The sequence below is a fragment of the Procambarus clarkii genome, chromosome 80 (genome assembly GCF_040958095.1).
Source record: "Procambarus clarkii isolate CNS0578487 chromosome 80, FALCON_Pclarkii_2.0, whole genome shotgun sequence".
In the NCBI taxonomy this organism is placed as follows: Eukaryota; Metazoa; Arthropoda; class Malacostraca; order Decapoda; family Cambaridae; genus Procambarus; species Procambarus clarkii.
In genome coordinates this window covers 23259489-23284107 of record NC_091229.1, presented here as the reverse complement: position 1 = coordinate 23284107, position 24619 = coordinate 23259489, and the positions used below count along the sequence as shown (strand labels likewise).

Here is a 24619-nt window from a genome sequence, read left to right as displayed (position 1 = left end):
AGTATTGGTGGGGGGGGGGGTGTTAGGCAGGTGTGTGTGTGGGGGGGGGAGTGTCAGGCAGGTGTGTGTGTGGGGGGGGGGAGTGTCAGGCAGGTGTGTGTGTGGGGGGTGGGCGAGGTTGGTAGGTGTGCCCCTTGTATTAAGTAATCTATCTTTATCTACCATATGATGTCCCCCCCCCCCAACTCTTCTGTCTTCCAACGACGTGAGGTTTAATTCCGTAGTCTCTCCTCGTGGCTCATACCTCTCAGTTCGGGTACTAGTCTGGTGGCAAACTTTTGAACCTTTTCCAGTTTAGTCTTATCCTTGACTAGAATGTTTTCCAACCTGATATATGCCGCTGATGCTATCCTCTTGATATGGGCTCATCTGTTAACTACTCTGACACTAAAAAAATATTTCTAAAGTCTGTGTGACTCATTTGGGTTTCCACCTGTGTCCTCGTGTCCGTGCTCCACCCGCGCTAAATAGTTTTTCTTTGTCCACCCTGTCAATTCCCTTGATAATCTTGTATGTGGTGATCATATCCCCCTGAACTCTTCTGTCTTCCAACGACGTGAGGTTTAACTCCCGTAGTTTTTCCTCGTAGCACATACCTCTCAGTTCCGGGATTAGTCTGGTGCCATACCTCTGAATCTTATCTAACTTTGTGTTTAACTAGGTATGGACTCCAGGCTGGTGGACTCCAGGCTGGAGCTGCACCATTTTGTGTGAGTGTGTGTGAGTGTGTGTGTGTGTGTGTGTGTGTGTGTGTGTGTGTGTGTGTGTGTGTGTGTGTGTGTGAGTGCGGGTGTGTGTGTGTGTGTGAGTGCGGGTGTGTGAGGGTTAGGCAGGTGTGAGGGAGACGGAGGTCTTCAGCAGCAGGTGGTGATATGGGATTGGATGCCCTAAAGGTGACACAAAGTATTATAAGGTATCAGGTTCCCCCCCCCCCCCCCCACCTAACACACATCACCACCACTCTCCTATTTCTCTCGTTTATATCTATATTGGAAACGAAGTAAACTTAATAATTTTTAGTTTTCAATTTATGAACAAACCCGTGTCTGCTTGGAGACAAAATTAACTTCATTATTTTATTTGTTTTGTATAAAGTCGTATATCCCGTTTATTAATAGTGAAATCCATATATTAGTGATCGAAATTTAATACAAAAAAATAAGAAAATTTATTGTTTTGTATATACTGTTTCTATAATTTCTTCTCAAAACCAGAAAAAAAAGTTCTGTTGTCTCTGTTCTCAATTTGTTGCGTGTTCGCGCCAAAAATATATTATAGTCTGTCCTAGTTTTCGCGTTTTCTTTACACCTGTTTCGTTTTCTATCAGCTCCACGTGTTCTTAATTCTCCTTAATATAAATATTATGCTACACTTTTTGTGCTTCCTTGAGGACTATTCTCACTGTGTGAACAACGAGGTTGTAGTTATGTATTTCCACGGGACTTATGGAAGAGTTGGAGCCGTCTTGAATGATGTGAAGTCAGTAGAAGATGATGTATGTGCCCGAAACGCTATGCGTGCTAGTGGCTTTACAAGATCGTAATTTCAACTTAAACTCTATGTTCTCTCTTAACCCCCAATGTACTTTCTTGTATATATATAAATAAAATAGATAAAATAAAATAAAGATGTTGCCAAGTTAACACGATGATGCTAACAGTTAACAGTCCCAGATGAGCCATAGGGACGTTAGAAAGAATTTTTTTCAGTGTCAGAGTAGTTAATAAATGGAATGCATTGGGTAATGATGTGGTGGAGGCTGACTCTATACACAGTTTCAAATGTAGATATGATAGAGCCCAGTAGGCTCAGGAACCTGTACACCAGTTGATTGACAGTTGAGAGGCGGGACCAAAGAGCCAGAGCTCAACCCCCGCAAGTACAACTAAGTGAGTAGTTAACTTAGGGATACACGTGTGCTGATTGGTTCACGTTGGAAACATACATTAACGAGGGGGAGGAAATTACACGTTATTGATAGATTAGTCGAGGTTTGTATCCTATTTTAAGCTCTGAATCGCTAAAAACACATATTTGTGCACCTGTATTCTCTATGTCCAGAATAATATATACTATCAATGTAAATATGAAATACAGTAGAGGAAATGAGTCCTACCAACAATCAACCGATGGCTGGAAGTTGTGGCTTAAGAGCTGGAGCTCAACCCTGCAAGGTGAACACACACTAATAATATAATTAATTACCAATTATGTTAAATATCGCTGATGTGCAAGGAATGTGTTCTGGGCGAGCCCCTCCAACACTCGCTGATAACCTGAAACACTCACCAAAATTACATTTACTCAGGAATTTTGGTTTCTTATTATATGATAATTTAGTTGGTCATATTACTCCGTAGGTTCGAATATTCACGTCTTACCTTGTGTTTACCTGTGGTGGTTCCGAGGATATATGTCCCTCGTCGCCTGGTCACCGTAGCCTAGTTCTCGTAGCCTGGTCCCCATAGCTTAGTCCCCGTAGCCTAGTCCCCGTGGCCTAGTCCCCGTGGCCTAGTTCCCGTAGCCTGGTCCTCGTAGCCTAGTTCCCGTAGCCTGGTCCCCGTAGCCGGGTCGCCGTAGCCTGGTCGCCGTAGCCTGGTCCTCGTAGCCTAGTCCCTGTAGCTAGGCTGTTAGACGCCGTTGTTCACAGTCGGGTTGATCAGGTACCTCACGAGAGGTCGGCTACTTATGCCCCTTATGTATAGAGGCAGTGTTGAAAAGTCTTGGGCCCTTTGATGTTGATAGTTTTATTCCAGCGTACCAGTTGCACCTCTGCTTTTCAGTAGGGGATATTTTGCACATCCTGCCATGTCTCATAATCTAATGTGTTATTTCTATGTGCAGTTTTGGAACCAGTTCCTCTAGTATTTTCCAAGTGCTAATTTGTATCTGTATATGTATCGAAAGTACTCTAGGGAATAAGGATTTATCATTTTTAAGCGGTTTAATAGGAGTACGGGCTAGTGTATGCATACATACACAACTCCAGGTATGAATGTATGCATACATATATGAATGTATACATGCAGGTATACATGACGACGCTTATTGTGGATTAACTGCGCTTGTTAACGCAAAGTTAATTCCTTTTTTTTTCGTCCATACTGCCGGAGCAGGATTTGTTATCATTGAACATCATATTGTTGTCTGTTGTCAGGTTATCTTGAGATGATTTCGGGGCTTAGTGTCCCCGCGGACGAGTATAGTAGTATCCTCAGTATTTTACTCATGTCTTTGTTGTCCTCAGTAAACCCTCTAGGAAGTCATCTACACACCGAGAAGTGAACCGGCTTCTCAGTGTATACTCCTGAGAGTATAAATTAGTCCTGGACCATGTTCAGGACTAAGGTATACTTGCTGGTTGGTCAGCAGGCTGTTGTTGTTCAAGTTCAAGTATGTTTATTGAGATAAGCAATAAATACAAAGGGATAGAGTAGCTTAGGCTATATCTACCCCCCGTTGTTTTAGATTTAGCTACTCAGAACGAAGTGTGCATGTAGCACGGGCTATGGTGAGCCCGTAACTACCGTCAACAGGCTGTTGTGATGGCCTCCAGAAGTTGAGGCCTTGACTCCAACACCAAACCCAAAACTCCATCTCACTAAAACACAATACTAGACCACCAATTTTATTTTAGATTTCGGACAGTTTAATAAATGTTTCTTTCACTTTGGTGACTCTTTGTCGTCTTCCTCCTGGGATTGGTATCTTGCTTTACATATTAGCTACTTTGTTATTTCTTTAGTCAGACTTTACATGTAATAATTTGTTGAAATTTCTACTCCCCCAAGCCAGGCTTGGTCTCTTAGGCTGTTTGTTGATTGTAGTGGTCCTCAGGCTTTAGAGTAATTATAAGATTCGTCTTTATCGGCGTCACATGCCTCTGTATGACTAACCATCCTGTGTGATGGGAAATTTTTAGCATCACGTAGCTTTTTGACACTACTCCCCTTCATATAGCCTAGGGTAGCTGCACAAATGCAGATGTACCTAAAGTCTTTATCGGAGGTAAAAGGGACGTTGTTCTTATGATTAATATAGTTATAGATATAGTTATATCCCCGACCCCTACAGCCCAGGTGACTGGAATATATCCCCCTTTTCCTTGGCGGGGTGTGTAGGTGGCCTCCATGTTGAGAACGGTAGCGCTCAGGAAGTGAAGTGTGTGGCGTGGAGGGGGGAGAAGTGTCGCCAGCACGGGCGCGGGAGCTAGACTTGTAGATGCCAGGAAGCACGTCGAGCACGGGGAGGTAATGGCGACGCTCCCCCTGTTTATTTTGCTTCTGATGTTGTCTCTTGGTGACGGTAGTGGTCATGCTCACCAAGTATATTTCCTAGAGATGAGTTACGGCTCTTGGGCGCCCCGAATCAGCCCTTGGTGTATAGGTTCCAGATCAAATTGGGATATTTAAAGCTGTGTGTGAAGTTTGGTGGTAGGTACGCTAGTAGTGGTGGTAGCGATGCTGGTGGAGATGGTGGTGGTGGTGCTGTGATCCTGCTCCTGCCAGAGCTGCTGCTGGTGGCAGCAGGGGTCTGCAGGCCGGTGGAAATTGGATGACAGTGGGTGGGTGTTGGAGCGTTGGCCGCGGGGCGACGCGCGGCTCAGGCCTTGTCGTGTTCGGACGCGCTCTGATGACGAATGTCTTTTGTCTAGCGCGGGGAGGAGGGGGTCCAGGGCCACCGCTAGCTGAGAGGGGCGAGCAAAGGGGGCCAGGGCCACCACTAGCTGAGAGGGGGGGGGCACCACTAGCTGAGGGGGTTCCACGGCCATTACTAGCTACAAGGGTTCCTGGGCCACCACTAGTGAGAGAGGATCAGGAGCCACCACACAAGATGAGAGGGATCAAGACCCCTGCCGTAGCTGAGAGGGGTCAAGGGCTCCCTCTGAGAAGAACAAGGAGAGAGATCTGGAGAGAGGGCCACCACAGAGAGACCCACAACACTAGTGAGAGGTGCTCAGGCAGGAGAAAGGGTCCTGAGCCACAATACTAACAGAGAGGCGGGTAAAGGAGTCCCTGGCCACCACATTAGCTGAGAGGGCAGAGGGGGGGGGGACAGGACTTCCAGTCAAGCTGAGATTAGCTGAGACTATACACGACAGATACATAGATAAATGTTTTCATATATACACAGGTATTTACCTTTGCAAGTGTTGAAGCGTGAGCTATATCATATGTTTAGTCTGTAAACAGCATGTAACAAAGTGAAAATGTTTACCTTAAACCTACATAGATAACATGTAAACATTATGAGCAGAGGTACAAAGCACTATAATGTTCGTATATAAACAATAATATATCAAGTCATTCGCTGTGGCTCATCAGGGGGGAAGCCTGGATCAAACTAACTTTGAACACACAGCTCATGTAACAAGAGTCTGACTTCGACAGGATTTAGATTGCTTGTCAGCCAGCCATCTCTTTGTGACAGCAATTTCCTATTAATAACAAATATCCAGCTTGGTGCATCCCTGTTTTGCCGGCACACTATTTGCTCTCTGGTATCCACTCGTCCGTGAATTATTTCTTGAGTTGTGGGAGCACATCAAAGCAGGCACAAAGTCGTGGTGAGAGAGACGATGAACTCCCATGATACGTCTTCGGTGTGTTTCCTCCATGCACTATTGAGCATTCAAATGTCAACACTTCGCAGGTTTCATGGTTCACAAGCATGGAAAGTGAGACACAGATTAGGTTATCCCAAGGCAAGTCTGGCCTCAGGTCGGGCATGGCGAGTATGAGACCTTACGGAACTAACTTATGGGAGTTCTTCTAGTCCCCAAGTCGGGTCTGAGGCCAGGTTTGACTTGAGATAATTTGGTCCAACAGGCTGTTGCCTGGAGCGACCCGCAGGCTCACATATCCACTGGTTGATATGACCCACTGTTACTGAGCAACCAGCCTCACCTGGTTGGTCAGTAACACAGTAACATGTTTAATTGTTTCTTGAAAACATCCGCTTTTGTACTGGCAATATTTCATATATTTTCTGGGAAGATAATGAATAGCCGCGGGCTTCTGATATTCATAGTGCTCTCTATTTGTGACTATAGTACCTCTGTTCATCACTGATTTTCTTTTGCATTTCTACCAAATCGTTGGCTCCAGGTAAACCGTTTAAATAACTGCTTTTGATCAGGTGTCGAGCTTACCTATTTCACACAAGTGGAGAAAATTAAAAGGAGGATCTTGGGCAGCAACACTGAGAAGAGCTAGAAGAAGAGTTCCCTCAGGAAGTTCCGGATTAGCCGGCGGTGTTCATACAGTGTTCCCGATTGTGGCTTTAGTACCTCCTCTACAAGTAACATCCTTACCAATCATAGACATGTCCAGACGAACCTAGTTGGACTATAAAGCTCTCGAAACTCACTACAGGTAAACACTAGCTTACAGGGGTAAGAGAATCAATGCTGGGTAACCACGCTACCGAGAACAGTAATTTAGCTTATAGGGTTCCAGAATTTAGGGCCGCCATGCTCTCTGAGAGGGGGCAGAAGGCCACCACGTTGTCAAAGAGGGGCACAGGACTACGGCGTTATCTGCAAGGGGTTCATGGCTGCCAGGGAGGGAGATCAAGTGATGCTGGAGACGGCGTATAGAGGAGTGTGTGGAGGTGACCTCTCCGTTCGTCTTTACTCAGTCACTCAACGCTGCAGACTGCTCATTCTTGCTCTATACTCTCTGTACTCGTCGTAGAGCAGAGCTCTGCCGAGCAGAGTACCGTACCGATGATTTACTGATCTGATATATCAGTCCCTTCACAAACCTTCGACTTACTTCCCACCCACACAGGTGCACTGGAAGTTACTTATTGATGCTCAGGTTACAGGAAGTTATATAATATGGTTTTGCGCAGTAACATACATCACGTGACACTGACGTCGCAGGAAGATACATCACGTGACACTGAGGTCACCGGAGGATACATCACGTGACACTGACGTCAAAGGTAGATACAGAAACACTGGTCACAGGGACGCATCGCCCTGTGACCAAGAGAGTTTGATTAGAGGTGCCGTGAGGTGGCAGCCCCTAGTGAGGGCTGGTGGGGGGTTGTGTGGGGTGTAGGGTCGAGGAAGGTGTGTTGAATGGTGGGGGGTCTTATGTGTTCTTGTGGGGGGAGGGAAGGAGGGTTGTGTGTAAGGAGCCGTTGACGAGCCGTATTGATGCTGTGAGTGTGGGGCGGGGGTGGAGTGGGGTAGGTGTGTGTATGGAGTGGGGATATTTGGAGATAGGGCAGGATGGGTGAGTATGTTAGCACGGTATAAGGGTTAGGGGTGGGGGGGCGAAATATTGTGTTAAAGGGGGTGACAGCTCCCCAGGAGGACAAGGAGGCTTCCTAACCCCCCTCACACGCTCCCCACCCCCTCCTTTCCCTTCTCCTACTGTGTGCAGGTCCCCCTTCTTACTCTCTCTCTCTCTGCGTCGCCTTTCCTGTCCCTTCTCTGCACCCCCTCCCATCCGCCTCTCAAACTCCCCAATCTCACTGTCACTCCCAAACCTCCTAACTCCTATTCACGACCCCCCCCCCAACCATTATCTATCTCCAACCCCCATCTTTATCTCATTTCCCCAACCTCGGGTCCTATCGTATACCCAATTTTCTGCTTCTCTCGAAACATATTTCGGTACACAGTCCGTGGGGAGAGGGAGGAGAGGTTAGGTAAAGCGTCACTAACCTAAGGTTTACCCACGTAGGTAACGCGCCACCAAACAGAGGTACACAGAGCACCAAGTACCGAGTACCAAGTACCAGGGGGACTGGGGAAGGAGGGCGTCTTGGTGCGTGTTCCTATTGTAACATAACTTCCGGTGTATCGAAATCTTTTTTGGGGGGAGGCGACGGCTCCGTTACATGTTTCCCGCGTTTGTTGCAAGCAAGAGTCCTCGTGTTCCAGGGATCTACGTCCCCGCGGCCCGGTCTCTGAGCAGGCCTCCTGGTTTGTGAACTGGTCAACCAGGCTGTTAGACGCAGCTGCTTGTAGTCCGATGTACGACTCACATTCAGGTATCATTGATCTCACTCACGTGAGTGAGATCAATGTCCTCGTCTGTGTCCGACATGAGGATGAGAAAAATTACCGGTGCAAGCACAGTAGTAGCGTTATGAGACAGCAACATAGGAACAGAGTACCCTTGAAACCTGTTACATTGTTACTGGCACTCCCCATGTTGCTACTGGCACTCCCTTGCTACTGGCACTCCCTTGCTACTGACACTCCTCCTGTTGCTACTGGCACTCCCCATGTTGCTACTGGCACTCACATGTTATCCCTGCTTCTCTGCTAAGCAGCCTCTCATTATTCCAGTACTGGGGACCGTCCTGGGACAATAGTTATAAATACACTAACGACCATCCAGGGAACACACTCTGCCTCGCTGGAACCAGAAACGAGGTTTAAACACAAAAAAAACTTGGGTGTAGAGATTCCAATAATTTGATTGCGATAAAACTTTGGAGTTGGAATGGGTAAAAACTGGAGGGTGAAGTGTTCATTTGGTGTCGGTAATCTGTGGTGGGCGAGGCAGCCTGCCAGAGAGCGTCTCCGTCACCCAGGCCCGTGAAGGGAAGCCCCAAGGTCCTCCTCCACGATTCACTTTCCGCGCTAAGACACTTAAATTTTTGTCCCCGAGGAGCGAGTTTATTGGGCAGCGCCACTCATCCTGTGAGTGGACACTCCCCCAATAGGAAGAAAACCCGCTGTTCATCCTGTCGTACCAAGCCATGTTTTGGGTTGTGGAAGGTTCGTACGTTCGACACGAATTCCTCCTTTTCAATATTATATGTGTAATAGTTTCTGTTATCTGGTCGTTATAGACTTCCGAAAGAGTTATGTCACAGGACTGCGTAATTACTCGCTTGGACTCTTAACAAGCGTCGACCAGGAGGCCTGGTCGACGACCGGGCCGCGGGGTCGCTAAGCCCCGGAATCACCTCAAGGTAAGGTGCCCCCCGAACTGTACGTGGTTATTGTTCTGGGAGTTATTCTACTCTCCAAGCTAGAATTCTTCCATTTCAGCAACCCTGCAGGGGGCCAGGCTTTCTCGTGATGACTTAATTAGCAGGAGCGTGCACCACCCGCAGGTCCTCAACCCTCACAACTTAGCTGATCCGACACTGCTTGTAGGAATGTGTCTAATTTCCTCTTTAACATTTAAACCTTTGCTCCGGAAATATTTATAATTTTTGCTGAGCAGGAGGTTGAAGAGCCGTGGACCTCTAATGTTCATAAGTGTTCTCTGATTGCACTTATGGCACTTCTACACTTCGCTGGGTCTATTCTGCATCTTCAAAATCTTCGCTCTAGTAAGCTATTTTATCGTGCAAACTTGGGACCTGATCTTGAGTATCTGCCAAGTATATATTATGTGATATCTCTTTTCTCCTCTATTACTAGGTGTATGTGTGTGTGTATAGGATTTCGTACCTCTTGCATATCCGATATTTCACCTGCCTTGATCGGAGGAGCCTATGAATTAGTATTGCAACAAGGAAGCAACAAGTGACTTGAAAAGTCGGATTATTGAAATGTAATCCAATTACAGATTAATCCAATAATCCAGATTAAGAGGGTTCCAATAATCCGGATTATTGGGACCCTCAAAACAGTGAACGACGTTCCAGTAATCCGACTTTTCAAATCACTTGTTGCTTTAAGAACTAAACTACACACCAGGAGGTAAGGAGACGACGACGTTTCGGTCCATTCTGGACCATTATCAAGTCGACAATCGACTTGATTGTCGATTGGATGGACCGAAACGTTATTGTGACTCATCGTCTGCACTTGTTCCTTCCCTGTTACAATACTAATCCTTTAGTACTCACCTGTCTTCTGTTTAGTTTACTCTGTTGTGCTCACTAAACGTCTAAGGCCAGATTCACGAAAACAGTTACGCAAGCACTTACGAACGTGTACATCTTTCCTCAATCTTTGACGGCTTTGTTTACATTTATTAAACAGTTTAAAAGCATGAAAACCTCCCATTCAACTGTTGTTATTGTTATAAACAGCCTCCTGGTGCTTCGGAGCTCATTAACTGTTTAATAATTGGAAACAAAGCCGCCAAAGATTGAGAAAAGATGTACAGGTTCGTAAGTGCTTTCGTGAATGTGGTCCCAGGTCTTCAGAGAAGGGACTGAGTGAACACACTTAAAGGATTCTGAGAACACATTAAGGGAATACTACTTAAGGCTCTTTTGTTTCTTGTTCATTTGTCACTAAAGGAACGATGTAGAGTACAGGAGACAACTGTCGTATTCGCGGCTTTTGGGTTTTTATGAATGTGTATAAAAAAGGTCGCAAACAAAGAGGAAGGAAGCGAGAATTTGCATAACATTTGAATAATGTAAATTTCCCAATAATGTGCAACTTGGCCGCATAAAATCTGATGATTGTGGCAAATTGTGCTCAATTTCCTTGAAAATTTTGAATCATTGGAACACAGGATGTAAACAAACCTGTCCTCACGCTTAATGCACCCCTATTTTAACGCTATTGCAGAAGGGTTGCTGGTATAGAAGCTCTCGAAACAGGCGAGAAGCAAACCATTGATAAAGACTTCTTTTTGAAGCAAACTACAAGTTGTAAACTGGTATAGTAAACTGGTAAACTGGGTATTTTGACGTAAACAAGTAGAGCACCCATCATCCTCTGAGCCGCGTCAGTTTGAACCAAAACAAAAAATTATCGTATATAAACTAAATCAATTATCATAGGATGGCACCACCCTGAGGATCGCACCTATCTGAAAGTCATCGTACCCAGGCAGCGAGGTGTTGCACTCAAACGCTTACATTATCACACGGGGAAAAAACTCACCTTGCCTATAATTGGTAAAGGTGTTGAACATAAACGGTCAAGACGTCTTAAGCTGCAGCCTCAGTCCTTATGTGGTGGTGAAGCTGACAGCCTGCAGTGACTTGTGCTATGCTAATGATGTTTGCCTGTTGACCAGACTTGTGGAGCCCTTCGCGCCGGCGCTCCAAGACACATGTTTGCTACTCTTACCAATGCGAGTTTTAACGCGTTGGGCGTCTTATCTCGGCTTGTCTTGTGGACGGGAGTGTGCAAGTTCTGCTCGCCTGTTTGTTCCTCAGGGGTCAAGCCTGCAGAGGCCAGATTCATGAAAGCAGTTACGCAAGTACTTACGAACGTGTACATCTTTCCTCAATCTTTGACGGCTTTGGTTACATTTATTAAACAGTTTAGAAGCGTGAAAACTTGCCAATCAACTGTTGTTATTGTTATAAACAGCCTCCTGGTGCTTCGGAGCTCATTAACTGTTGAATAATTGGAAACAAAGCCGCCAAAGATTGAGAAACGATGTACAGGTTCGTAAGTGTTTGCGTAAGTGCTTTCGTGAATCTGACCCCTGATCCTACTTACAGCTGTAAGACTGTAAACCATTTAGCATGGAAGCGACCACAGATAAACTCCCAGTAAGGTTAGACGATTCAGCTAATTTGGAGCTGAATTCTATTGTTTAAGATTAAGCTACTGGGAACACAAAGTTCCAAGTAGCACAGACTATGGCGAGCCCGTAGAGGACTTACCTGGCACAGGAGCGGGGCAAGTAGCACGGGCTATGGCGAGCCCGTAACTTACCTGGCACAGGAGCGGGGCAAGTAGCACGGACTATGGTGAGCCCGTAACTTACCTGGCACAGGAGCGGGGCTGTAACTAATTCAGCTGAATGCCTTGTACGCTTGATGTAAACAGAGATGAGGTGCACGTGGTCTCCATACATGGTGCGGAGGAGTACCACGCTCGTCAAACCCCGATAGTATCCCCTCCATATTTATATTTTAAAAAGGTGAGCGAAAGAAAACGCGTCTCTCTCCAAAATTTGAAATTTGACGATGCCTATTGGAATTCGGTCCATATATGGGACACTTGTTGAACGCTGTTTATTCTTGTTCTTGTTTAGGGGGCGTGTCTTTGTTGTGTTTTTGTTTGGTCTGAGCTTCAGCTCTGGGGCTCCGCCTCTTAACTACCAATCGTTCTGACCTGGATAAATTATTCCGCGCCTGAATTTCATGATATCTAAACATGAGTCCATTAACTATGTGTAATTACTATGTGTATCCGCAGTATCGAGCTGTTAGCTCTTGGACCCCGCCTTTCTAACCGTCGGTTGTCTAATGTACCGACTCCCGACCTATTTTCCTCTTATCATATCTGCTATATATGGCGCACACACACACACACACACACACACACACACACACACACACACACACACATAAGGGGGCCTCGTAGCCTGGTGGATAGCGCGCAGGACTCGTAATTCTGTGGCGCGGGTTCGATTCCCGCACTATGCAGAAACAAATGGGCAAAGTTTCTTTCACCCTGAATTCAGCTCTGAGCAGCCGTCTACCTCCCAGAGATGACTGTGTCACCCAAGAACCATCGCAAGAAAGAAACTGTAATGGCTAGAATTCATCGTTTAAGTACCTAACCTTGAGGTTACCTTGAGGTAACTGAGGATCAGGTAGGATACCTGATCAACCAGGCTGTGACTCGTACGTCAGGCTGCGAGCAGCCGCGTCCAACAGCCTGGTTGATCAGTCCGGCAACCAGGCCTCCACCCCCAGGAAGCAGCCCGTGACAGCTGACTAACACCCAGGTACCTATTTTACTGCTAGGTAACAGGGGCATAGGGTGAAAGAAACTCTGCCCATTGTTTCTCGCCGGCGCCTGGGATCGAACCCAGGACCACAGGATCACAAGTCCAGCGTGCTGGCCGACCTTGACCACTACTGGACTGTGGTTAAATGTATGACTGTGGTTAATACTGTGGACTGTGGTTAAATGTATGACTGTGGTTAATACTGTGGACTGTGGTTAATACTGTGGACTGTGGGTAAGTGTTACAGTATGAGCAGTATAATAAACCCCACATTATGTGTTAACTATAGATACTGCTCTGACAATGTTAACTATAGATACTGCTCTGACAATAGTGCTCCACCCGTGCACCCGGATGATAACTAGAGCCTGATGGTCGGTAAATGTTAATCTCTCTAAATGGTGATCTAATTACTTGATACAGTGAGCTAAGTCCCAGCTGTGTCTGGGTACAAGTGACAAGATGAACAACCCAGCGGGTTGTTCTTCCTTAGGGGAGCGGGGGAGGGGGGGGGCAGTGTTGTACATGCTGCTGTGGCGGTGTGTTCACTCCCAGGATGAGTACTGTCGCCCAATAAACTCACCCTTCACGAAGAAATGCAAGACTTGTCCATCCCGCACACAAACACACACACACACACACACCATATTCTATTGTAGACCTACATGTAAAATTTAAAAAAAAATGAATAGCAGGAGAGGGCGCCCGAATCTACCATTACAGCTGCTGTTGTATCGGTCGTATCCTCGGGCTATTATCATTCGCTTTAATGGGCAATTGACAACGGAATTTCAAGTTAGACTTGGTCCGCTCTCCTCTTTGCCCCCCCCCCCCCTAGACCCCCCTCCCTTCCCCGTCTTTTCCAACGAGGAATTTACTTGGTAGTTTTTCTTGTAGCTTGTCGTGGAGGAGGGGGGGGGGTGGAGGGGCAGTTTACCTGTATGGCTTATAGTAGACCAGATTAATTATCCATGCCATGTGATGCGTGTCGGGGGGGGGGGACGCCAAGGAAGGAGACGCCGTAGATTTTGGAATTCATCGTCTTTTCACAAATTTGTTTCAGCCGTGTTAACTATCGCTCTGCTAAAGATAATTTTCATACATATTTTTTTTCGGGGACTTTTGTTTCCTTAGGCTGAATCTTCTGAACAAATTTTGCTAGTTTTAAAACTTCATCCTTGTTTATTTGGTCGATTCCTGTTAGTATTGTGTATGTATTGATCATATCCCTTCTCTTCTATCTTCTAGTCTTGGCATATATGTATATACATAAATATCCACGTGCATCAAGGAATATAAACTTGTATGGGGAGGGGAGAGGGGGAACTGGAGCTTACCTAAGGGGGGGGGGGGGTTTACCAGGGCCGGCGGCCTGCTTTCTGTTAAGGACTTCAGAAACAAGTTTACCTGCAGGCAGCAGTGGTCACCATTCCCTCACAACCATAGGACCCTCCCTCATCATCACCTGACCTCACACTATTACACACCCATCCATATTTGCCCGAAACGCATTGCGTAATAGTGGCTTTAGGCATTGTATGTACTAGCTCTATCTATATATCAATCCATTAATGTAACATCACTTGTATGTATATACCTTACCTGAATAAACATCTGAATCTGAAATCTGAATAATGTCTCCCATTACCAGTACACCATATCTTTCACCACACCTGCCACCATTAGCACACCATAACTGTCACTACAACCATCACCATTACACCATAACTCATTACTACCAATCCACGTCCGTACTAGTGGATCAAACTCTCACAAGTCAAGCCTGGCCTCGGGCCGGGCTTGGGCAGTAGAAGAACTCCCAGAACCCCATCAACCAGGTATCAACCAGCTATCGTACGCTTATAGCTGGACAAGAACGCTTGAACTACGTCGCTCGTCCACCAGTGAGCGAGCAGCGTGTCCCCCTCCGCCAGCATGGCAGCGTCGCGTCCCGTGACACAAGGGCTGGCGTGATATTCAGAAAATAGTCTCAGTGTCTCCAGCTCAAGGGAGACCCTCCTGCCATGTTTCCGGTCTGAGTCACCCCCTGTGAGCTGTGTGTGTGTGTGTGTGTGTGTGTGTGTGTGTGTGTTTAAGCGTGTGTACTCACCTGCGTGAGTTTACCGGGTCCAGCACAAGCTGCCTGCCCCCACGATGACTTTCAGTCCTCCTGGATTCTCGTCATAGATTCTCTTTAATGTATGAAGATATATATTCCACGTACCAGCCACTACCGTCATCGCTGCCATTGAAGCTGCTTGTTGAACGTGCCTTAAGGATCACTTTTAGCCCGTTCAGATTATTGGCGGGAGTTAACTATCACTTTGTCACCTTGAAACGGAAATAACAGACTTTAAAATGGGTACAGGATACAGCTCGCTTGACAGAACGGAGCGACTGTGTCAAGGATCCGGCAATAATGTCAAGAGAAGCTAACGTTTATTGACTACTGTGAAGCTAATGTAATTGAGGAGGCCAGGTCGAGGACCGGGCCACAGGGACGTGGAGCCCTGAAATCAACGCAAGGGCTCACGTCAGTACACAATAGAGTCTAAAACCTGTACTAGCCTGAACAGTGTGACGTCATAATGACGTCACACACACCTTGTATGAAACATTTTATGGGTTATTTCCCTTAGGTTGGGTTTGTTTATGGCAGCTGTGACGTAGGAGGATACATAGTTCTCTCAGGTCTTAGACCCTCTGCTGTGACGGTTCTCTCATAAGGCATGCCGTTCACACGCTCCTTCAAAACAAACGAAATATTCTATATAAGATATATTCGGAAATCGTTTAATGTTCGCATAAAATTAGTCCAAGCACTTAAAATACTGGCGATTGGCCCCAGAGATGAGAGAAAAGTATCAGATAGTGGTGGCTATGTGGTTCTGCAGGCGGCGAGCACAAACAGCCTGAGAGGCCAGTCAAGCAAGCATCATGGTAGTCTTCACCGCCCTCATCACTATCAGCCACTGCCATTATCGCTATCAGCCACTCACCTCATCGCTATCAGCCTCTGCCATTAGTGTTCCAGTAATATAATATATACGTACATATAACCATGCAACGATTGGTAAAGTGGAGGAAGTGGAGGCTGACTCCATACACAATTTCAAGTGTAGATATGATAGAGCCCAATAGGCTCAGGAACCCGTATACCTGTTGATTGACGGTTGAGAGGCGGGACCAAAGAGCCAGAGCTCAACCCCCGCAAGCACAACTAGGTGAGTACTAGGCGAGTACAGTAACGGATAAAGAAACAGTTAATACTCCTATCTTCATCATGGTAACTGTATCAACTCTTGCTATGAACGTTAATTTAAGAAAAACCAGCGTTTGTTGACATTATCATGATGGCCCAGTGCGCCGCCATGACACTTGCTGGTGCAGCTGTCTACCCGCACCACCACTCTTTTTGAGGAGTGGGTGGATTTTTTGTAGTAAAGATGGATATACCTTGTGATGGAAATTTGGAGAAATGGGAGATAATGTGTGAGTTATGATAGCAGGCTGGGTGTTGTGTGCAGATCAAAGAAGTTTGCTACACTAGAAGGTGAAGGGACGACGACGTTTCAGTCCGTCCTGGACCATTCTCAATCGACTTGAGAATGTCTCAATCGACTTGAGAATGGTCCAGGACGGACCGAAACGTCGTCGTCCCTTCACCTTCTAGTGTGTGGTCTGGTCAACATTCTTCAGCCACGTTATTGTGACTCATCGACGTAATATTTTTCATGAATTTTTCCAACATAATATGGAAATGTATTGATAAATGCTTCCATCCGGGCATATATGCATTCTGTAATGCTTGCGTCTTGGATTATATACCTAGTGAATCTGGCCACTTTTCTCAATAGGCTACAATCGAAAAATATGTATTTATTTTGTATCCCTATTGCCGGGCTTGTTATGCCTATTCTACTTATTCTAGGATGATTATTTAACATTTATCTCATGACAGGACTCGTGCGAACTACAAATTCCTTGCCATACTGCGCTACAACTGGCTGCCCATGGGGACGACAACCACACAGCCCGCCACATAAGCCCACAGCACAAGGGCTCCAGCCACCAGGACCTACGAACCTTCGCCACAACGGCGCGACGACCTCTTGTCATCTTCAAACTTCAAGTGTCGTGAGTATTACCCATTAAACCTTTACTCGACCCTTCCTCGATCACCTTCCAGCACCCATTACCCCACACCCACCCCATGCCCCCATTCCCACACACCCTCCCAGTGCCCCCCATTCCCACACCCTCCCAGTGCCCTCTTCCCCCCATTATCTTATTAATAATCTTGTATGGGTCATGGCGTTATTGTCACGTTCCCTCTAGTGGGTCCCAGTCATCATGGAGTGTCCATAGTGACAGCACAGTGGTTGCCTTGAGGTGCTTCTTCCGGGGCTTAGCGTCCCCGCGGCCCGGTCGTCGACGAGGGCCTCCATTTGAGGCCTGGTATATACTGTGGTTGATATTGATTATTGTGGAACTTACCAGGCATTCAAGTGCGGACGTGGTTAGTGCAGGTGAGGTGCACTGCAAGATTAGTGTAAATGAACGTGTGTTTTACTGCTAGATTGGTGTAAATGAACACGTGTTCTACTGCTAGATTAGTGTAAATGAACAAGCGTTCTACTGCTATATTAGTGTAAATGAACAAGTGTTCTACTGCTAGATTAGTGTAAATGAACACGTGTTCTACTGCTAGATTAGTGTAAATGAACAAGTGTTCTACTGCTAGATTAGTGTAAATAACCAAGTGTTCTTGCTACGGCTCTTGGGTCCTGCCTCTCAACCTTTAATGGACTTGGTATGTAGGTTCCAGAGCCTACTAGGCTATCATATATATGTGTGTGCGTGTACATGCTGTGCCTGCACACATGTGTATACATGCTGTGCCTGCACACATGTGTATACATGCTGTGCCTGCACACATGTGTATACATGCTGTGCCTGCACACATGTGTATACATGCTGTGCCTGCTCACATGTGTATACATGCTGTGCCTGCACACATGTGTATACATGCTGTGCCTGCACACATGTGTATACATGCTGTGCCTGCACACATGTGTATACATGCTGTGCCTGCTCACATGTGTATACATGCTGTGCCTGCACACATGTGTATACATGCTGTGCCTGCACACATGTGTATACATGCTGTGCCTGCACACATGTGTATACATGCTGTGCCTGCACACATGTGTATACATGCTGTGCCTGCACACATGTGTATACATGCTGTGCCTGCACACATGTGTATACATGCTGTGCCTGCACACATGTGTATACATGCTGTGCCTGCACACATGTGTATACATGCTGTGCCTGCACACATGTGTATACATGCTGTGCCTGCACACATGTGTATACATGCTGTGCCTGCACACATGTGTGTACATGCTGTGCCTGCACACATGTGTGTACATGCTGTGCCTGCACACATGTGTATAAATGGATATCAAAATCTAGAGGACCAATGGACCATTCTGAAAGACTGACAAGATAGAGGCGCCCATTCACTAGCATGAACCGGCTAAAAGTATAACAAAAAATGGGTAGAAATGTAAAAGAATGTAAAAAAAATGTGAAAAACTGTGAGAGAGGAGGCTGCGTTTGAAGGGTTCGTTAGTAAACGTCCCGCCCGATGCAACACTGTTATAGTGGCCGATATATATATATATTTTTTTCGTTCGTGTGTAAAATTTCGAATATTGGCGAGTAAGACATATTTGTTCTCTTCCATACGAGAAGTGCTCAAGCCATTCATCTGCCGTGTGTGTTATGATGTGACTAACTTGCTCTTGGTGACAATCTTTAACAAGATCTCTGAGAGATCAAGAGATTTGTAAGATCTTAAGAGAGAGAGAGATAGACAGAGACAGGGAGAGAGGGAAACAGACAGACAGATAGAGAGAGAGAGAGAGAGAGAGAGAGAGAGAGAGAGAGAGAGAGAGAGAGAGAGAGAGAGAGAGAGAGAGAGAGAGAGAGAGAGAGAGAGAGAGAGAGAGAGAGAGAGAGAGAGAGAGAGACAGAGACAGAGACAGAGACAGAGACAGACAGACACAGACAGACAGACAGACAGACAGACAGACAGACAGACAGACAGACAGGGACAGGGAGAGAGGGAAACTGAGAGACAGGGAGAGAGAGACAGAGACAGACAGACAGACAGACAGACAGACAGACAGAGACAGGGACAGGGAGAGAGGGAAACTGAGAGACAGGGAGAGAGAGACAGAGACAGACAGACAGACAGACAGAGAGCGCAGCATCCGTACAGACACCGGGAGAGCAGCTCAGTCCGTCAGCACAAAGCACCAACATCTCTCCATCTTACTGACGTTCGTATCCTCCGCAGACGTCTTCAGCCCTCCAGCAATATTACTCTATACTACCAGGCTGTCTGGCGCTGCGGCCACAGATCAACTTATCGCCTCCTGGTTCTGGCTCGGGAACCACAACTCTCCAAACCAATTACATGTAAACTAACTCAAAAAAAATTGAGTGCGTGGAAAATTTAATGCACCTTAATTTAGACACAATCGACCAGTCGCTCGAAATGAGCTGCTTTAGAGGAATTAAACCTCTTCTTTTTGAATCTACGCGAACTAGTGAACATTAGCATCAGTAGCTTAGGGGAAACAGTCTTGTTTCGTGTTCCCAACACCACCTGGAGTGACCTGGTTGATACCTGGATGATGGGGTTCTGGGAGTTCTTCTACTCCCCAAGCCCGGCCCGAGGCCAGGCTTGACTTGTGAGAGTTTGGTCCACCAGGCTGTTGCTTGGAGCGGCCCGCAGGCCCACATATACCTGGTTGATGAGGTTCTGGGCTTGTGAGAGTTTGGTCCACTCTTTGACATTACAATACACTGCAACTCAATTACAAGTGTTATCTTCTGAACATTCACCTCTACCGCCTCAGTTCCCACCCTGTCACTCTCACGTACAGAGAATTAATATTGCCAATGCCTCACGAACCAGCAATACAATCAATAGGGGAAAAAATCGATGTGGGACGGTATCTGTGGTACCCGTCATGGACCTGTATAACTTTCCTCCGGTATCGCGTTCTTTTGCTGCCGTAAAATCACAATTATGGTATTTGTTCAGTTTGGAACATCAATTCACTCGGTGCTCCTACTTGGACTGCCTCAGTCCATGGTCTTAGGAGTAGGTGTACTAGAGTAAGATTATCCTGCTCTATCCTGAGAGCAGGATAATCATCCGCCTCAGTCCAGGAGGACGACCGCCTGACTCGCCACGCCTTAACTTAGACCCTATAGTCACGCTAGGCTTAACATGGCCCAACATTAGCCTAGCATAATTACAGCACGGCAGACTCTTCATCCGTGAGGCCAGGATTTACACGGCCAGACGCACCTCCCAACCTATTTATTCCTTAATCGTTGGCTTCACTCGCGTTATTCCAGTCCAGAATGGTCCAGGACGGACCGAAACGTCATCATCCCTTCAACTTCTAGTGGTCAACAGCCTTCAGTAGTTCCTTAGGAATATGGACCAGCTTAAGATGACGCCCAGCATAGGATTTGGTAATTTGAACAGTATCATCAACTAGGTTGACTTGACTTGACTCTCACAAGTCAAGTCTGGCCTCGGGCCGGGCTTGGGGAGTAGAAGAACTCCCAGAACCCCATCAACCAGGTATATGTGGGCCTGCGGGCCGCTCCAAGCAACAGCCTGGTGGACCAAACTCTCACAAGTCAAGTCTGGCCTCGGGCTGGGCTTGGGCAGTAGAAGAACTCCCAGAACCCCATCAACCAGGTATCAACCAGGTATCAACCACTAGCACTAACCTGCACCTGCCTATCATTCGTCCATTATAAAACCTATCTAAATCAACCTAACCCGTATGTCAGCCTAAGCTGGGGGATGACGCCTAACTGAAGATGGCTGAGAGTATGTCATCCAGCTGGATGGTATCTTGGTCAAAAAATTATCCGGATTAGAATGTTGCCCAATGGGCTTACACTGGGTATTCTTCCGTGAAGTCCAGCCAGCGGAACGGCTGTTCGAGCCTGCAGCAAGACCCCCAAGTTCAACCTCCAGGGAAGGCCTGACTGCTGGAGTGTGACGTCCGGCCAGGCATGTGTGTGTGTGTGTGTGTGCAAGACAAAGCTGGATAAAAACCTCACAAGGCTCCGTCCTCCAGTTCCAGGCTGGGATGACTATTATTTGAACCGCTCTCTTGTGTTGTAATTTAGATGTGGGACTGCGGGCCGCTGCAAGCAACATCCTTACTGGTCTAGTGGCTGCGGATATACAGCTCTTGAAACCAGCTACAGGTACACTACAGGTAGCATGAGAGGAGACTATAGAGGGGGCGACGCCAGCTACTGCAGGTCCTAGCCAGGCGGAGCCGTCTGAGGCGGGTCCGCCCTTACATGTCACGTTGGATTTGAGAAGTGTGTGGCGTGAGCGCCCGCCCGCGCGCCGCTCTGGTACGTGCATGTTTGCTAAGGTCGAGTTTCAACTGCCGTGCTCAGCCCTTTCAGCTATCGGGCGTCTATTGCGATAACTTGTGGAGACTGAGAGGCAGGTTCTGGGGCCTTTATTGTGTGTATGTGTGTGTGTGTGGGGGGGGGAGGGGGGCATGTGATACAGAGGGTAGGGGAAAGTAGGGAGCGTGGGTGTTTGGGGTGAGAGGGGGGCCGAGGTCAGCTTCCTTTTCTACAGCGGTCCATCCCTCCCTCGCCTTCCCAAGCTCCATCATGGCCGCGGGAGGGTGCGTGATGGACTCAGGCGGGCGGGGGAAGGGAGGGAGGGTCGCCCCTGGGAGTAAAGCCTCCGCTGCCAGTAGGGCGGGGGGAAAGAATTGGGCGGTAGGGGAGGCGGGGGGAAGGCACGGTGGCATGGGTGGGTGAGGGGGGTTACCTTGTTGTCGAGCGGCGGGAAGGTTTGGGTAAGCTTGGCGGTGGCGGGGATTACCGCCTCTTCCCTCCCTCTGCTTCCCCCCTCCCCCTCCTCCTACCCCCCCCTCCCCCTGCTCCTGCTGCTGACACATTGTTCACCAGCTCAACCACCACAATCACACGCACACGCGCGCTCTCATGTACGCGGGCACACATGCTCATGTGTCACACACAAGGACACATACACACAATAACAAGGAGAGAGGTGAGGTCCAAGAGCTAATCGCTCGATTCTACAGGCAGCTCTTGAGCTGCCTGTAGAATAGGTCGACCATTAGTCCCCGAGGCCCGGTCTCTGACCTGGGGCCAGATTCACGAAGCAGTTACGCAAGCACTTACGAACCTGTACATCTTTTCTCAAACTTTGGCGACTTTGTTTACAATTATTAAACAGTTAATGAGCTCCGAAGCACCAGGAGGCTGTTTATAACAATAACAACAGTTGAATGGCAAGTTTTCATGCTCGTAAACTGTTTAATAAATGTAATCAAAACCGTCAAAGATTGAGGAAAGATGTACACGTTCGTAACTGCTTCGTGAATCTGGCCCCAGGCCTCCTAGTTGGTGATCTGGTCAACCAAACTGTTAGATGTGGCTGCTCGCAGCCTCATGTGTGAATCAGGCTGGTCAATCAGGTATTCGTAGGAGGTGTTAATCGAGTTTTCTATCTTGAACACTGTGAGGGGTCGGCCAGTTATGCCCCTTACGTGTAGCGGAAGCGTGTTGAACAATTTTCGGCTTTTGATGTTGATAGAGTTCTCTCTCAGAGTACCTGTTGCATCTCTGCTTTTCAATGGGGCTATTTTGCACATCCTGCCATGCCTTCTGGTCTCGTGTGATGTTATTTCCGTGTGTAGATTTGGAATCTGTCTAATATTTGTCAAGAGTAAATTATGTATCTCCCGCCTGCGCTCCAGAGAATACAGATTATAAATAATTAATCATAAAGGATTACACACAGCGATCACACTAACGTGATGCATCAAATGAACAATTCCACAAGGGCAGTGACGAGGATTCGAACCTGCGTCCGGTAGCATCCTTGTGGATTTGTTCAATCATAAAGGATCTCTGCACGCTGTCCAGATCAGCAATTTATGCAGCTTTTAATGAGGCTGTTATTGTGCAACAATATCCCACCCTAGAGAGCACTAGCGTCTTGAAAATCATCATTGGTATGGCATCTCTTGCTTGAAAGGTTCTCGTTATCCAACCTGTAATTTTCTTGCAGGTGTGAAAACTTTATTGTGTTCTTTAAAGATAAAATCTTCATTACAAGATAAAAATCAACATACAAGGTCACAACACCCACATACACTCCCCTGGTCTGATGGCTGAGTGGACAGCGCTCGGGACTCGTAGTCCTAGGGTCCAGGGATCGATCCCCCGGCGATGGCGTATGGGCAGTGTCTTTCACCCTGATGCTCCTGTTCATCTAGCAGTAAATAGGTACCTGGTAGTTAGACAGCTGTTACGGGCTGCTTGCTGTGTGTGTGTGTGTATATGTTTACTAGTTGTGTTTACTAGTTGTGTTTTTGCGGGGGTTGAGCTTTGCTCTTTCGGCCCGCCTCTCAACTGTCAATCAACTGTTTACTAACTACTTTTTTTTTCCCACACCACACACACACACCCAAGGAAGCAGCCCGTGACAGCTGACTAACTCCCAGGTACCTATTTACTGCTAGGTAACAGGGGCACTTAGGGTGAAAGAAACTTTGCCCATTTGTTTCTGCCTCGTGCGGGAATCGAACCCGCGCCACAGAATTACGAGTCCTGCGCGCTATCCACCAGGCTACGAGGCCCCCTTGTGTGTGTGTGTGTATATGTGTGTGTATATGTGTGTGTGTGTGTGTGTGTGTGTGTGTGTGTGTGTGTGTGTGTGTGTGTGTGTGTGTGTAGAAAAAAAACAGTTGATTAACAGTTGAGAGGCGGGCCAAAAGAGCCAGAGCTCAAGCCCGCAAGCACAACTAGGTGAATGCACTCTCTCTCTCTCTCTCTCTCACACACACACACACACACACACACACACACACACACACACACACACACACACACACACACACACACACACACACACGCGTGCAATGTAATTCATACGAGAGTACGTGCTCTGTTCCACACAGACGTTTACAACAACACTGATCTCTGACAACAGAGGCTGCTTGAACCTCACACCGCTACACACGAGAAGAGTGACAGGGAACATGATCACGACGTGCATAATCCCACTAGAGAAACATGACGTGTAAGGGCACACTTGGGAGCATGATCACGATATTCAAGATCACACTGAGGGAAATATAGCCATGCAAAATGATACCCGAGTGGTTGGGGGTGTTATCACAGTTCTTCCCACAGTTCCCCTCACCCTTACTGATGTCAGACATACCCAAGAATATATCCCGCATCTTCGCCATACTGAAGTCACACATGGACAAGTATACATCTCTCAGCTTCGGCAGAAAACACACGGAAAAGTATAATCAGATCCACCAAGCTTATCTTGTTGAAAACTCCTGAACGACGCCTCATTTATCTCCACAACCAAAATATCCTCACAAATAACTGCAGCTAAAAACACCTCATAATTACTGACCCCAAAACAGCCGTAGGCCAGAGATAGAGACCACACAGACCCGTCCGTCGGGTGTATAATATAGAGACTAAACAGACCCGTCGGGTGTATAATATAGACCACACAGACCCGTCGGGTGTATAATATAGAGATAACACAGACCCGTCGGGTGTATAATATAGAGACAACACAGGTCCGTCGGGTGTATAATATAGAGACAACACAGGTCCGTCGGGTGTATAACAGCCAGATAGTTGGTGGTATTTTCATCCACTCTTAACTTTCCCTGTCAGGCGTACTGACTCCCCGGGAAGGGCGGCCCGCCGCCAGCTACGACAATAAATAAAACTACTCGAAACTTATAGCCAGGAAACCTTGTGTTTGTTCGTGAATATTTGCATTCATGAGACTGTTATTCCCTCTCCCATCTCCTGTCCCTCCACCTGTCGCCGGGGACTTCTGTCTAGCAGGT

At 47.0% G+C, this 24619-nt stretch overlaps 1 protein-coding gene across 8 annotated transcripts in view; it reads left to right on the top strand.

The window, feature by feature from the left end:
• The window catches only part of LOC123746328 (putative uncharacterized protein DDB_G0271982), a 74836-nt gene that overhangs the window by 20057 nt on the left and 30160 nt on the right, over window positions 1–24619 (top strand). For all 8 annotated transcript variants that reach the window (XM_045727767.2, XM_045727764.2, XM_045727766.2 and 5 more), the window contains exon 2: window positions 16594–16769. The gene's annotated coding sequence lies outside the window, so the exon portion shown is untranslated. The remainder of the gene's footprint in view (window positions 1–16593; window positions 16770–24619) is intronic.